Consider the following 13,902-nt stretch of genomic DNA (forward strand, 5'->3'; position numbering starts at 1 on the left):
GAGTAGAGTATTGATCCCACAGAGAATTGAATTAATCCTTATTGTTAACTACTAAGATTAACACACCTTAATTTTATCTAAACAATTAAAACTAAAAAGTAAAATTTAAATTAATAAACTAAAAACTAAAACCAATATATCGACAAATTTTACTTCTAGTGATTAATAGACCTAAGATTATGATAGCCCTCAATACTTCATCTAAATATTGTCTCTCTCTTTTAACTTAGTTTGATGAATTAAGTTGCTAATCTAGAGTCATAAATTATTTACAAGTCTCTGTCGAGTTTCTCATAAAAATATGTCACGACCCGGTGCTCCCCTCGAGCCCGTGACAACCGTCATGGTGTCTCGATGACACTCATTATTTGGAATGCCAATTGGAACCCCGCAAGGCTTTAATATCAGTTCCTCATTTTCCTCTGTCAGTAATCGTTGCCAAATATCATGTTCTAAAAGATTTTAAACTATTTACAATTTAAAACAATAAAAAAATAATTTTCATCTCACAGGGTTATTTTGGTCATTTTTCCTGAAAATTTCAATGCTAGCTAATAATGTAGTATATAAATGCAGAACACATATTCCAAAATCAAAAATAAATTTAAATATCTAAAACATTCGTTTAAAGTGAAATTACGATTGTTAGAATAAAATAAAAATGTTAAACAAAATATTCTATTTTTTTATAGAACAATATTTTTAGGACACTGCATATATAATTTTTACAGCATAAAAGAAAAATAAATTCCTACATACAGTAGTACAGATAACTAGAGTATGAAATTTAATTTACAATGACATGTGGACCCCCAAATGATAAAAATAAATGAAGGTTGTAAACCTACAATTTTTGAGGAAGTAAAGCCAACTGTAGCCTTCGATGATATCAGCTATCTACAGCCTATACTGAGCTTGAAATGGATGGAAATGAGGGTGGTGAGATTATAAAATCCCAGTGAGTAAATAGACATCATCATAAACATCTAGAGTTGAGTATATGGAGACGATAAAATAAATCATCGTAAACTGGGTCACAGCATTGAACACATTTCATTCAAAATACATAACGAGGCTTATGAATCTCATAAAAACTAGGCTTGTGCCATAAATCCATCCTCAAGGACACCTTGGCCAAGGCATCCTACCGAGACCTCTAAGGCTGTTAAAACTTCACATTCGCATAAAACACATTTTTCGTTTGACATCATAGCCGTTCCTTGGCGTTGGCTGAGTTCACCATCACGTGGTGGTTCGGCGTGAAGTGAACTCAAATATCACCTCAGGAGCTACCCTACACGCCTCTACAACCGAGGTGAGCACATATAAAAGGGGTTACCGTGCCCCTCTCATAAGCTGGTGCACGGAACCCGCCTACTACAGTAAACTAATAACTATCCCACCAATCAATAAAATTCAATAACATGATATGTCAATTATTGTAATTCATAGCCTTTCAAGGCAAACAAACAATCCATATTTCAATACAATTGCCAACTAGCCAATCATGCTCGATTTATCATAAACCAATTAATTTAAACAATCAAATTGCAACAAATAACAGTCTCCGTGTACTCTATTTTTCAAAATCATTATTAATTTCAAAAACAATTTATAAATTAATTTCATTGAAACACATTTATTCATAAAACATGAAAATTTACCTTTTTAAATCCATTTTTCCATAGAATTCATGAAATAATCTAAAAACCACCCTAGATAATTAAAATGATAGTAAGTTTACTCACAATGTCTAGAGTGCGGATTTTTGAAGTATTCTGACTACTGGTCCTCGGATGCAATTTCTTTGCCTTTATCGGAGGACTCACCACCTTGACATAGTACAAAATTGAGAAACTTGCTACATTGGTACTAAATCGAAATTAAACTAATTTAGACTACTAATGCATGATATGGAATGCAAAATGCACAAGTAACCATCTAAACTCGGCATTGACCTAATTCGTCTTATCACTCGATTAATTGGCCAACGCCTCCAATTTAGCTCCAAATTGCTCCATTTCTTTTCCAATACCTTAATTCACCAAACATAAGTCAAATAACCTAAAATTTGACAAAACCATCTTCACTTTTCTTCTTAGAATTTTTAGTCAATAATGGTGCATTAACACTGTAATTTTTCCTACTACTTCTCCACACCATAATTCATCATTTTCTAACCAATTCTCTTAAAATAAAAATCAAATTCATCCTAACTCAATACAAGGTAGGTTCGGCCATTGGTGGGTGATGGGGAAAATGAATTCTTTTCTTGTTGTTTTGCTTCTAGACATGGTAAATTAACTAAAAACACTAACATAACTTGAAATCAAATCAATCCAACATCATTCTCTCTCCATACCCATTCGGCCAGCCATGAATTCACCATGAAAACATGAAATTTAACCATGGAAAATAAGGAGAAATGCTTAAGGAAAATAGATTTCAAGTTTAAATTGAGAAATCCTACCTTTTTCACTTGTTTTCCTTGATTTTTCACACTTTTTCCCTTGAAATTTTCCACCTAGGGTTTGTTCTTTCTTTGTTTCCCTCTTTTCCTTGCTTGGCCGAATATTTGGAGAGAAGTGAGAGGTTTATAGGCTGATTTTTAAAGGAAATAATAAAATATTCTAAGCTTGACACATGGCATGTTTCCATTGGTCCATTTTTAAAACTTTAAAAATTTTAAACTTTTTGTCTCCATCACATATATTTTCTCACTTATCCATAACATAAAAAGTCAATGGATGAATTCTATGAGCATGACAAGTGTTGGTGGTGTAAAATTACAATTTTGCCACTAGGGTGACAAAATTACCATTTTACCCCTATGCTCCGAAAAATACCGGGATTAAAATTTTTCACTTCTCAACCTCAAATCATACTCCAATAAGTTAAATGTGATCAAAATCTTTCAAAAATTTCCCATTTTGTCCTCGAGTGGTAAAATTACTATTTTGCCCCTAAATAGTGAAATTTTCGGTTTGACTCCAAATTGATCCTCGAACCCCAAATCACCATTTTAAATCATTCTTGGACTGTAAAATTTTCAATTTCACCTTAAAATCTCTATTTGATCTAGTTCGAGGCTTAAATCAACTTTGTTGTACCTATAGGTACAATACCGACTTTTGTAAATTTTCGGGACTCTCCTAGCATGCAAACATGCTATCCATTACATGTATGTCATGACAAGTATTTTATAAGGTCGGGCTTTACAGCACTACCCTCTTTAAAATAAAATTTTGACCTCAAAATTTCACTTATCGAATTCTATGAAAAGATGTGGATATTGGTTTCTCATCTGATGCTCGATTTCCCACGTCATCTCCTCCATTCGAGTATTCTTCCACAGCACTTTAACCATTGGAATGCTCTTGTGCCTCAACACTCGATCCTTTCGATCTAGAATGCGTACAGGTTGCACTTTGAACTTCAAATCTCCATGCAACTCAATGGGAGGTGTCTCTAGAATGTGGGAGGGATCGGGAACATACTTTTTCAACATCGAGACGTGGAAGACATTATGAATCCGATCTAACTCTAGGGGTAATTCAAGTATGTAAGCCACTAGCCCAATCCTTTCAATGATACGAAAGGGTCCAATATATCTCGAATTGAGCTTTCCTCACTTCGCGAATCGAATCACACCTTTTATTACCTAATAAAATACCACAATTTATCATAATAGTATAATCAAATAAGATTTAATACTTCAAAATTTTCAAATTATTACCTTTCTAAGGAGAAACCTTAAGAAAAACTTTATCATCAACTTCAAATTCCAAAATTTTCCTCCGTCTATCAACATAACTCTTCTACCTATCTTGAGCTATCTTTAATCACTCTTGGATAACCTTGATCTTGTCATTTGTCAGATCAATCAATTCCACATTAAACAATTTCCTCTCACCCACTTCATCCCAACAGAGCAGAGTTCGACACTTTCTTCCATACAGAGCCTCGTATGGCGCCATCCCAATATTAGACTGAAAGTTTTTATTACACGCAAACTCCACCAATGGCAAGTGTCTGTCCCAACTCCTAATAAAGTTAATGACACAAGCCCGTAACATATCCTCCAAGGTCTGAATAGTTCTTTCAGGTTGACCATCAGTCTACGGATGAAAGGTAGTACTAAATCTCAATTTAGTTCCGAGAGCTTCTTAAAATTTTGGCCAAAATCGAGAAGTAAACCGAGGGTCTCGATCTGACATAATAGAAACTGGAACTCCATGTAATCTCACAACCTCATCTATATAAAGTCTAGCTAGTCTTTCAATAGAAAACATGCTATGGATAGCCAAGAAATGGGCGGACTTAGTCAATCTATCCACAATAACCCAAATAGCATCCTTCCCACTTTGTGTCTGCGGTAAACCTAATACAAAGTCCATAGTCACGTGTTCCCACTTCCATTCTGGAATAGGTAAAGGTTGAAGAGTACCTGATGGTTTCTGATGCTCTGCCTTGATTTGTTGGCATGTGAGACATTTCGCTACAAACTCTGTTATGTCTCGTTTCGTACCCGGCCACCAATAACTTTCCTTGATAGTTCGATACATCTTGGTGCTTTCGGGATGTAAAGCGTAGGCGAAAGAATGAGCTTCCTCCAAAATAACTCGTCTCAACTGATCATCCTTAGGGACACAAATTCGGTCTCTAAGCATCAAAATACCATCATCACTGAGTCTAAACTCACTAGTTTCTCCATCTTGCAGCTTTTGAACTTCCTACTTCAACCAATCATCGAATTTCTGCAATTCTTTGATCTGATTCAACAATGAAGGTCTCACAATGAAACTAGCAAGTAGGGTTCCATCCTCACCATTATTCAACTGGACCCCTAGAGACTTCATCTCAAATAACATCAAAAAATAAGAACTCCGAAGCGTTGCTAAAGACGATGAGGATTTACGACTTAAGGCATCCGCTGCAACATTTGCCTTTCCAGGGTGATAATCGATCACTAAGTTGTAATCCTTAATCAACTCTAGCCACAGTCTTTGTCTCAAATTAAGTTCTTTTTGGTTGAGCAAATATTTCAAACTCTTATGGTCGGTAAAAATTCGACAACGCTCACCATATAAGTAATGCCTCCAAATCTTCAATGCAAAGACTACTGCTGCTAACTCCAAATCATGGGTAGGGTAATTCGTCTCATGCTTCTTCAACTACTAAGAATCATAAGCTATTATTTTTTCATCCTGCATCATTAAGCACCCTAATCCCAACTTAGAGGCATCACTATATACCACAAACCCTTTTCCACTAACAAGAAGTGTTAGAATGGGAGCGGAGGTTAATCGGTTCTTTAGCTCCTAAAATCGACTCTCACAGACATCATCCCACTCAAACTTAACTCCTTTACATGTCAAACGAGTCAGAGGAGCAGTTATCAATGAGAATCCTTGAACAAACCTCCGATAATAACTAGCTAAGCCAAGAAAACTACGAATCTCTGTTACCGTTTTCGATTGCTCCCATTGCAAGATTACTTCAATCTTCTTGGGATCGACATAAATTCTAGCCCCAGATACCACATGTCCCAAAAAAACCACTTCCTTCAACCAGAACTCACATTTAGAGAACTTGGCATAAAGTTGTCTCTTGCCCAAAGTTTACAACACAATGCGCAAATGGGTAGCATGCTCATCATCATTCTTTGAATAAACCAGGATGTCATCTATGAATACTATCACAAACTTATCTAAGTATGGATGAAACACCCTGTTCATAAGATCCATAAAAGCTGCCGGGGCATTAGTCAAACCAAATGGCATCACCAAAAACACATAATGCCCATAACGCATCCTAAAAGTAGTCTTGGGTACATCCTGCTCCTTAATTTTCAACTGATAATACCTAGACCTCAAATCAATCTTAGAAAACACCATAGCACCTCGCAATTGATCAAAAAGATCATCGATCCATGGTAGAGGATATTTATTCTTAATGGTCACTCGGTTCAACTGACAGTAGTCAATACATAATCGAAGAGTGCCATCATTCTTCTTTACAAATAGAACTGGTGCTCCCCAAGGAGAAATGCTAAGGCGAATGAAACCCTTATCCACCAAGTCTTGCAACTAGACTTTTAATTCTTTCAACTCAATCAGAGCCATTTGATATAGAGGGATAGAAATAAGTGCAGTACCCGAAAGTAAATCAATAGGGAACTCAAGCTCTTGCTCAGAATGCAGTCCCGATAATTCATCAGGAAATACATCAAGAAACTCACTAACTATTGGGACGTCCTCTAATTTAGGTTCCCCTTTTGAAGTATCGATCACCTGTGCTAAATATGTTAGATACCCTTTCTGCACCAATTTCAAAACTTTGATGGCCAAGATTACACAAGACGGTAATACTCGATGTTTCCCTGCAAATACAATCTCTGCTCCCTCCGAATTCTGAAGTACAACTTTTTTTCAAAAACAATCCACATTCACCCGATGTGTAGTTAGCCAGTCCATACCCAATATTAAATCGAAATCTTTGATCTCTAAAGGAATCATGTCACCCCTAAATTCTTCCTCACCAACCATTACCCCATAATCTCTATAACGACTGTTTCTAACTAGTTTCTCTCCTACAAGAGTGTGAACTACAATTTCTTCCTCTAATGGTGATAGGTTTTCTATTAGTAATTGATGCAAATGCCATACTCACATATGACCTATCTAAGCCAGAATTTATTAAAACATAAGCATCTTTATCAAAAAAAGACATAGTACCTGTCATTGCTCCAAGTCAGACTCATTCCTCATCTTTCTTCACAACGAAGACTTTTGTCGAAGTACGAGTCTGTGGTCTCGAAGGTGGATATGCCGGGGTGTTACTCCCTACGCCAGACTATATAGCTATGCCTTGCCTCGGTGGTAACCCAGAAGGATCTCTCCTCTGCATATCCATACTAGCTGATGGAGATGGAGCAGCTGCTATACCGCGTCCCAACTATGGATAGTCACTCATAATGTGACCTATCTATCAACATTGAAAACATCTTTCTAGCCCTCTACATAGCCCAAAATGACTTTTTGCGTAATTTTTGCATCTATCAGGACCTCCGAAACTCTTCCCAGAACTAGTCATAGCAGATCTGCTAAACCTCGAAGATCTCTGCTGTGATTGTGGAAATGGAGGTTGAGAAGATGTCACTGAAACAAAAGTATTGCTCCCTGAAGTCGCTGAGTCTTTGCCTCTCTTTGGTGGTTGACTAGAAAATACACTCAGATTTCTCCTCTTTCCAAACTCAGCTTGTATTCTCCTATTCTCATTTGCAAGCTTCTCGGCCCTTAAAGCCATCTGTACCACCTCCTTATGTGGCTCCCTACCCGTCACTGTCATCCGCTCTCTAATCTTATTATGGAGCCCTTCCTCAAAATAACTGGCCTGATCCCGCTCAGATTTCACCAGATCCGGTACATATAGCATCAGCTCGTTAAAACGAGCTTCGTACTCCTCTATAGTAAAATTCCCCTGTCTCAAACTCAGAAATTCTCTTTTCTTTTCTTTTTGACAAAAAAAAGTGAAATACTGACCATCAAATTCTCTTAGAAAGTCTGGTCAAGTCGGAGAAATAATGAAACGAGATTTTACTAAATTCCACCATGTACGGGCCCTTTTATCCAATAATCTCGTGGCCACCATCAACTTCATGTCATCATCCAACCTCATATCTGAGAGTGTCTCTGAAACCTGATTAATCCAATCTTTGGCTACGGTCGCGTCCAACTCACCCGTAAAAGAAACGTAACCCAGTTTTCTAGCCTCCTTCAGCTTCTTAGAAATAGATACATCCTGTACTAGCGGAACTAAAGGAGTAGCTGGAGGCACTATAGATGGAGCCTGACCAGTTTGAGCTTGACCAGCCATTGCGATAAAGAAAGCTACCAATGTCTGTGCTACCTTAAGAGGCATGGCAGGAATGCTCGTAGGTGGTGGCGGATGTGGATGAGTCTCGGCCTGCTCAGCAGCAAGTGCTGCCCGAATGGTAGACGCAGTCGATTCCTCCTCTACTACGTCTAGCTGACGACGTTGGGAACGACCTCTTCCCCTCTCAACCGATCTAGTAAGAGGTGGGTGGTCGTGTCGAGAAGGCATGATATTCTATAAGGGGAAACAAGCAAGTTTAGGCAACCTCAGGCTTTGTATACAGATGCATGCATTCTAGTCAACCTAACCTAACTTAACCTGGGGCCACACTGACACTATAAATTCTAAAACAACTTTAAAACTAAAAATTTTGATCTTTAAAACCAAAAGCTCTGATACCAATCGAATTGTCACGACCCAGTACTCCTTTCGAGGCCATGATAACCGCTGCGATGTCCCGATAGACATTCATTATCCGAAATGCCAATCAGAACCCTGCAAGGCTTTAATATCAGTTTCTCATTTTCCCTTGTGAATAATCATTGCCAAATATCACGTTCTAAAAAATTTTAAACTATTTCCAACTTAAAACAATAAAAAAATAATTTTTATCTCACAAGGGTATTTTGGTCATTTTTCTTGAAAATTTCAATACCAGCTAATAATGTAGTATATAAATGTAGAACACATATTTCAAAATCAAAAATAAATTTAGATATCTAAAACATTTATTTAAAGTGAAATTATGACTATTAGAATAAAATAAAAATGTTAAACAAAATATTCTATTTTCTTATAAAACAATATTTTTAGGACACTGCATATATAATTTTTACAGCGTAAAAGCAAAATAAATTCCTACATACAGTAGTATAGATAACTAAAGTATGAAATTTAATTTACAGTGACATGTGGACCCCCAAATAACAAAAATGAACGAAGGTTGTAAACCTACAGTTTTTGAGGAAGTAAAGCCAACTGTAACCTTCGATGATATCAACTATCTACAGCCTATAGTAAGCCTGAAATGGGTGGAAAGGAAGGTGGTGAGATTATAAAATTCCAGTGAGTAAACAGACATCATCATAAACATCTAGAGTTGAGTACATGGAGATGATAAAATAAATCATCGTAAACATGGTCACAGCATTAGAACACATTTCATTCAAAATACATAACGAGGCTTATGAATCTCATAAAAACTAAGCTTGTGCCATAAATCCATCCGCGGGGACACCTTGGCCAAGGCATCCTACTTAGATCGCGAAGGCTATTAAAAATTCACATTTCGCATAAAACACATTTTTCGTTGGACATCACAACCGTTCCTTGGCGTTGGCTGAGTTCACCATCACATAGCGGTTCGACATGAAGTGAACTCAAATATCACCTCAGGAGCTACCCTATGCACCTCTACAACTAAGGTGAGCACATATAAATGGGGTTACCATGCCCCTCTCATAGGCTAATCCACGGAACCCTCCTACTGCAGTAAGCTAATAACTATCCCACAAATCAATAAAATTCAATAACATGATATGGCAATTACTGTAATTCACAACCTTTGAAGGCAAACAAACAATCCGTATTTCAATACAATTTCCAACCAGCCAATCATGCCCGATTTATCATAAGCCAATTAATTTAAACAATCAAATTGCAACAACTAGCAGTCTCCGTGTACTCTATTTTTCAAAATCATTATTAATTTCAAAACGATTTATAAATTAATTTCATTGAAACACATTTATTCATAAAACATGGAAATTTACCTTTTTAAATCTATTTTTCCAAAGAATTCATGAAATCATCTAAAAGCCACCTTAGATAATTAAAATGACAGTAAGTTTACTCACAATGTCTAGAGTGCAGATTTTCGAAGTACTCTGACTACTGGTCCTCGGATGCAATTTTCTTGCGTTTATCGGGGGACTCACCACCTTGACATAGTACAAAATCAAGAAACTACATTGGTACTAAATCGAAATTAAACTAATTTAGACTACTAATGCATGATATGGAATGCAAAATGCACAGGTAACCATCTAAACCCGGTATTGGCCTAATTCATCTTATCACCCAATTAATTGGCCAATGCGTCCAATTTAGCTCTAAATTGCTCCATTTCTTTTTCAATACCTTCATTCACCAAACATAAGTCAAATAACCTAAAATTTGACAAAACCATCTTCACTTTTCTTCTTAGAATTTTCGGTCAATAATGGTGCATTAACACCGTAATTTTTCCTACTATATTTTCACACCATAATTCATCATTTTCTAACCAATTCTCTTAAAATAAAGATCAAATTCATCCTCACTCAATACAAGGTAGGTTCGGCCATTGATGGGTGATCGGGAAAATGAATTCTTTTCTTGTTGTTTTGCTTCTAGACATGGTAAACTAACTAAAAACACAACATAACTTGAAATTAAATCAATCCAACATCATTCTCTCTCCATGCTCATTCGGCTAGCCATGAATTCACCATGAAAACATACAATTTAACCATGGTAAATAAGGAGAAATGCTTAAGGAAAATAGATTTCAAGTTAAAATTGAGAAATCCTACCTTTTTCACTTGTTTTCCTTTATTTACACACTTTTTCTCTTGAAATTCTCCACCTAGGGTTTGTTCTTTCTTTGTTTCCCTCCTTTCCTTGCTTGGCCGAATATTTGAAGAGAAATGAGAGGTTCATAGGCTGATTTTTAAAGGAAATAATAAAATATTCTAAGCTTGACACATGGCATTTTTCCATTGGTCCATTTTTAAAACTTTAAAAATTTTAAACTTTTTATCTCCATCACATATATTTTCTCACCTATCCATAACATAAAAAGTCAATGGATGAATTCTATGAGCATGACAAGTGTTGGTGGTGTAAAATTACAATTTTGCCACTAGGGTGGCAAAATTACCAATTTACCCTTATGCTCCGAAAAATGCCAAGATTAAAATTTTTCACTTGTCAACCTCCAATCATACTCCAATAAGTTAAATGTGATCAAAATCTTTGAAAAAATTTCTATTTTGTCCTCGAGTGGTAAAATTACGATTTTACCCCTAGATAGTGAAATTTTCAGTTTGACTCCAAATTGATCCTCGAACCCCAAATCACCATTTTAAATCATTCCTAGACTGTAAAATTTTCAATTTCACCTTAAAATCTCTATTTGTTCTAGTTCGAGGCTTAAATCAACTTTGTTGTACCTCTACGTATAATACCGACTTTTGTAAATTTTTCGGGACTCTTCTAGCATGCAAACATGCTATCCTTCACATGTATATCATGACAAGTATTTTATAAGGTTAGGCTTTACAAAATATCTCTCCCAATTAATTTACTATATGTCTATGCAAATTATATTGAAGAAAGATTCATTAAGTTTATGCTCTAATTTTGGCTTCATATGGCTTATAGGTGTATGTCTACCCTATATACAAATCAAACCACCTAATCAACTAAGTGTATTCGATCATACGCTATTCTATTCAAGGTCTACCTAAATCTCCTTTGTTAAGGTTTAACTTAGATTTCCAATTCAATTTAATTGGTGGCCAGTTAACTAAAAGCATTAAGAATAAAATAAAATAAACAACTTAAATCAATCAAACATAATCAAAAGAAAGATAAATAATTCAAACTACTTATTGAGTTCAATCATAATCTTAGATTAACAATTTAGTTCCCTATCAAGTCACACATCATCATTGAATAAAGTTTAAACATTAAAAACAAAACCAAGAAAATAAGAGAATAAAAGAAAAGATAGAAAAGCTCAAGAGTTGTATTCTTGATCTCTAAATCTCCTTGAATCCTTTAAATTCTTCTTAGCTTCAATGACTCTGTGGCTTGACTCTCAGTTGTTAATCTGGTGTTTTTCTCTTCTTCTCTAAAATATTGTTTTTATAGGCTTTGATGTTAGGCCAAGTTGGGTGGAGAAAGAAGTCAATTTCAGCTAGGATTTCCTCATCAGACTATGTGAGTCACAGCCTTGCCTAATTAATTAACCGAAATCATAATTGCTCTAGGACTGCTATAGTGCATTAACTTTGACAAGAGTTTTGACTACCTTTCAACCCGAACTGGGTGAAGTAGTAACATGAAAATTGCAGCTTTTTCTCTTATCTTTCCAATGGTTTAAAAATTGCTTCATTAGAAGCTCTGTAGAGAAGGTTATGGCTAAAATACCAAAATATGTGTAGTACAAGTTTGCACCATGAAATTGCTCTCCTTCTTTTACTAGAATTCTTCTTTTATCAAATACCTAAAAAAGCACAAATAAATCAATAACAATCTATCTTAACCATTTTAACATCAAATTAAGCATAAAATTAACCATGATTAGATTGACTCACCTAAAATAACTAATTTAAAATAATTAAATAAAACCTATTAATTTTTATGCATTACTACAAGAACTACGTTAATTTATTATGAAAATTGAACCTAAATAATTTTATATCATAGAGTTATCACACCCTCAAACTTAATATTTTGCTATTCCTCAAGCAAAACATAGAAAAGAAACTAACTTACGAAAATCAAATTCAGTTAAAGAAAACTAAAATAAATATAGTTACTACTACTACTACTACTACTACTATTACCACTATTACTACTACTACTACTACTACTACTACTCATATTACTACTACTACTAGAGATAAAGTGCACCAACTTAATGATTCCTATAATTTCCTCAAAAGTATGTCTATCAATCATTAACCTAAGGAAAAATGTAGGCATCAATTAAATTCATGTTTCACTTCTAATGCAAGCAGATTCTCGAATGGATTTTCGTGTGTGGGTGTAATATTTTATCAAGAACATCATGACATCCGGATAAGTTTGTGCCAACACAAATTTCAAATTAGTACTAGATTTTTGTAGGGTTACTTTTCATCTCTCTCTCCATTAATGTAGACTAATACAAAGCTAGGGATCTATAGGACTTTATAAAGCTTGTAATGCATGGCTAAAGTCAAGGTATGGTAAAGGATATTAATGTGGCTAAAATCACCCTAAGCACATAATTATTCTAGGACCTATATATAGAGCTCTATTTTCCTTCTACAAGTACACATTTTCTTCCACATTTGATATTTTCTCTCATTCAACACACCTTTTTTTTTCACAATTTCACAACCCTAAACTTATTTTCTTTATATTGTAGGTAGTGGGGTTATTTTTCATATTTTGAACTTCTTTTTTCACATCAACATCACCTTTCCACCTTTTTCGACATTCAGATCAATTTATATTTCCTAAAACAATATACATGCTGAGGAGTGAGGGTTGCAAAATTGAAAAATTAATTTTAAGGCTAAACTCAATTATTATGTAGTTAAACAAAGAAAAGGGAAATTAGGCTCAAAAAAGGTATACTAGGGATAAAAATTTAACAAGGTTGGCTTTTTAGGCTCAAACGGTCTAATGATGGTCTAAATCATGTCCTGAACTAAGTATTGCCTAGGATTTCACCTCGAGAGAAAATCAAGCAAATTCTAGAATTCATGACATAATCTAAATTTTACATCAATATAAACTTTCTCTATATATTCGAATAATTCAAAGCAAAAGATCTAGTGCTCAAAATTGTGGAAATCACATTCTAACGATAATACTTAACAAAAGATTTAGCATGAATCCAAACAAAAACCTTATTCACCAAAAGCTAAAATTTCAAGACAATTAGTTATCATCATTGAATAGAGAAATCATCGAAAAAATTGGCATAACTTTACTCTAGATTCCTAAAATTCAAACAAGAGATAAATTCCTTTACCAACTAATCATAAATTATTTATAAATCTAGATAAACATGAAAATTAAATTAAATTTAAAACTTTCACTGAATATTCACCACTAGACAAATAAATTCACCCCCTCAAACTTAAATTAAACATTGTTCTCAATGTTAGAAAAAAGAAAGGAAAGGTAATGAATACTCCCCTGATGATTGGATAAATTTTGGAGAAGCTCTAATTCTCCTCCTTGTCCTTATCATCTTTATTGTCA

The sequence above is a fragment of the Theobroma cacao genome, chromosome 2, assembly GCF_053813885.1.
Source record: "Theobroma cacao isolate CCN51 chromosome 2, ASM5381388v1, whole genome shotgun sequence".
Classification (NCBI taxonomy): Eukaryota; Viridiplantae; Streptophyta; class Magnoliopsida; order Malvales; family Malvaceae; genus Theobroma; species Theobroma cacao.